Below are 4098 nucleotides of genomic sequence, written 5' to 3' on the forward strand. Positions count from 1 at the left end.
GCGAAACTGCCGAGCGTCTGGACTACACTTCCCAGGATTCCCCGGACCCCTCTGCCTGAGCGGAAGTCACTGTAACCACACGGAGTGGCCGGAGCACTCGCCTTTGAAAGCGGAACGGAAAGCGTCCCTAGTTGCACCTTCCAGGAGAAGTGTCACAAACGCACCCAGCTTCTTGCTGCGCTTCCCGCAGTGCTCAAGGGAAACCACTACCACCGCTCAGGCGGCTTGGTCCGCAGTGTGGACTCTTAGATTGAGAGTAGTCTGTCTCCATGAGTCACCCAAACTTGTAAATATTGAATAAACCTGGATTCTTCCAGTCTAAATGTCTCCAGTTATGACAGGAGAATGTTTAGGAAATGAACAAAGGAGAAGATAACACTCTTCTAGAATTAAGTCTTGCCGTTCTCATGGTAATAAATGGTGTCTAAATATAGTTTTAATTTGTACTTCTTGTTTTGTACATAAAATGAACATCTCTGCATGTTTTCGGGTGCCATTCTTGTAATTTTTTAAATCTTTTGCTCACTTTTCTATTGTGAGAGTCTTTGCCTGCTAATTGAGGGAATTCTTCCGTATCCAAGTCCGTTAACGTGGTACCATCAGGAGTGTGCAAGAGTCCTTGCATTACAAGTGATCTACCAATTCCACTATGAGGTTTATATCCAAAGTGTTTATATCGAGAAATCACTGCACTCCCATGTTTATTGCAACACTATCCACAGTAGCCAAATACTGGCTCAATCTAGGTGTCCACTGACAGATGAATAAAGAAAATGTGGCATATTTACACAATGGAATACTATTGAGCCATAAATACAACAAAATTCAGTCATTCATGGCAATATAGATGAGCTTTGGAGGAAATTATGTTAAGTGACATAAACTAGGCACTGAAAAATAAGCACTACATAATCTTACTCATACGTGAAAGCTAAGAATCTTGACCTCTTAGTAGAGAATAGACTGATTCTTAGAGACAAAAAAGGGTGCATGGCGGTGAGTGAGGGAAGGATAGCCAAAGGTTAATTAATGGGTAAGAAAGTATAGCTCATGGCTTGGCACCTGTAGCTCAGCAGCTAGGGTGTCAGCCATATACACTGGACCTGACAGGTTCAAATCCAGCCCAGGCCTGCCAAACAACAATAACAACTGCAACCAAAAAATAGGCAGACGTTGTGGTGGGCTCCCGTAGTCCCACCTACTTGGGAGGCTGAGGCAAGAGAATCACTTAAGCCGAAGACCTTGAGGTTGCTGTGAGCTGTGATGCCATGGCACTCTACCAAGGGGAACATAGTGAGAATCTCTCTTAAAAAAAAAAAAAGTATAGGGCGGCGCCTGTGGCTCAGTGAGTTGGGCGCCGGCCCCATATGCCGAGAGTGGCGGGTTCGGACCCAGCCCCGGCCAAACTGCAACAACAAAAAAAATAGCCGGGCATTGTGGCGGGCGCCTGTAGTCCCAGCTGTTCGGGAGGCTGAGGCAAGAGAATCGCGTAAGCCCAAGAGTTAGAGGTTGCTGTGAGCCGTGACGCCACGGCACCCTACCCGGGGGCGGTACAGTGAGACTTTGTCTCTACAAAAAAAAAGAAAAAAAAAGTATTAATTAGGAGGAATAAGTTCTAGCATTCTGCAGCACAAGATGACTATAATTAGCAACAATTTAATTATTTGTTTTCAAATAGCTAGAATAGCAAACTTTGAAGGTTCCCAATACAGAGAAATGATAAATGTTTGAGGTGATGGACATGGTATAATAATTACACTGATTTTATCATGACACATTGTATACATAATTGAATATAACAGTGGACTACACACCCCATAAATATGTACAATAACCATGTGTCGTTTAAAAATAATGATGAAAGCATATCAAGATTCAGGCGCCTCTTATAACCCTTCTCCTAGTGCTCACATTTGTATGGTTTTTCTCCACCGTGGTCTCTTTGCTGATCTTTAAGGTAGGAACTATGCACAAACCTCAAAGTCCTCACATTTGAACGGGTTTTCTCTGCTATGGAGTCTCTGATGGTTTAGGTGGGTTGAGGCCCATCTGAAGTCTTTTCCACACTCCCCACATCTGTATGGTTTTTCCCTGTGTGAACTCTCTGATGGGAATGAAGTTTTGAATTCTTAGCAAATCTCTTCCCACAATCTTCACATTTGAATGTTTTTTCTCCACTGTGGAATCTCTTGTGTCTCAAAATACCTGAGGCCCAGTGAAAGTTCTTCCCACATTCCTTACACTTACATGGTCTTTCTCCTGTGTGGGCCCCTCTGGTGCAATTCAAGATTAAACTTACTAATGTAGCCCTTCCCACATTTCTTATGTTTGCATGACTTTTATACACTGTGGGCTTTCTGATAGGAATAGTGTTGAAAATTCATACAAAATCCTGTCCCACATTTGAATAGTGTTTATAGGTGGTAAGCCTATAAAATAAGCTTTAAGCAGTTCCATTCTGTGAGAGTAAGTTTGAAGTCTTGTGAGCAAAGAAGGAAAAAACCTGGATAGAACTCCATTAAGTGGCTAAGGGCCTGGTCACATAGAAGTGATTAAGGGCCTGACTTCGTGGGGGCAAGTCTGCAAGCAGGTACTTGTATATCTCAGGAATTTCCTGAATATTCCCTGAGATGGATGACTTCCTCCAGATGGTCTGTTAAAGGTCAAGTATTCAATTTGCTTTCACCCCCAGAGTTCTGTTTTGTTTTAATTATGTGGTGTAAGGATAATTTTAGATAAATGGTTATAGGTTAATCAGTAGATTAGTAGGTCCCAGGCAGTAATAGACCTGGGTAATGAGATTTTAGTTACAAGATTATTGATTAATAGAGTGTATGTGCAGTGCTACTTATATAAGTTGTGATAAAATAAAGAACATTTCTACATGCCAAAGAGAGCTGTAGTCTTCCTTCTTTCACTACTTCATTGCAGGTCTCATTCTCTGAGATGCTACCACCAGTCAATTCACATAGCAGTGTTTCACCACTGTGGACATGCTGATGTCTTGGTAGACTTGAGGACCATCTGAAGCTCTTCCCACATTTTCATAATTATCTCCTGTGTGGTCTATATAATGCTTATAAAGATCTTGCCTACAAATGAACCCCTTTCCCCACTCCTCACATTTGTATAGTTTCTCTCCTTTGTGGACAATGCAATGCTCATGTAGTGTTGTCCTTTGACCAAAGCTATTATCACAAGTATCACATCTGAATGGTTTCTCTCACATGTGGACCATAAAATGTCTATTAAGATCTGATCCACTATGGAAGCTCTCACCATATATCTCACATTTAAACAGTTTCTTCCCAGCATGGGTTCTTTGAGGTTCCTGAAGCTGTGAATCATGAATGAAGGCCCTTCCACATTCCTCACAATTATAAGGTTTCCCTCCTTTGTGCAATTTGTGATGACCACAAAGTCCTGGTCTATGACTGAAGCCCTTCCCACACAGCTCACATTTGAATGGTTTCTCTGCAGTGTGGACTTTCTGATGAGTTTGCAGATGTGAGCTCTGACTGAATTCCTTACCACACACATCACGCTTATAGAGTTTCTCTTCCATGTGGACTCTCTGATGAATAGGAAGGGCTGAGCTATAACAGACAGCTATTTTTCCCACACTCCTTATACATATAAGACTTCTCTACTGAGTGTAATTTTTGATGAAAGTCAAAGACAGAGACATCACTGAAGGATTGTGTACACTCATTACACTGGAAAGGATTCTGTTTTGTGTGAATTACAGACAATCCTGCCTCAGCCTCAAATGGAAAATCACCTTTTTTTTGGATAACTGACAGCTATTTATCATGGTGTCTTGAGGCCTAGTTAAGTAACTTGCAATTTGTTCCCAAATTTGCCAGCAGAACAATTCTTCATGTGGTTCTGCTTCTCAAATAATCTCTAACTCAGGATCTTGCCTTCTATCAGAACACAGAATTAAGAGATATGGATAATGAAAGGCTTGTTCAGTGTTATCAAGAGTTCACACTTAGGACGTGGTATTAAGCTTAAATGAATACAGAGAACATTCAATTTGTCTTTTCCAAGTATAACATGTTCTGTGGTTTGCATGAGACTAAGTTAGAGCCACAT

This window comes from Nycticebus coucang, chromosome 10 (assembly GCF_027406575.1).
Source record: "Nycticebus coucang isolate mNycCou1 chromosome 10, mNycCou1.pri, whole genome shotgun sequence".
NCBI classification, from domain to species: domain Eukaryota; kingdom Metazoa; phylum Chordata; class Mammalia; order Primates; family Lorisidae; genus Nycticebus; species Nycticebus coucang.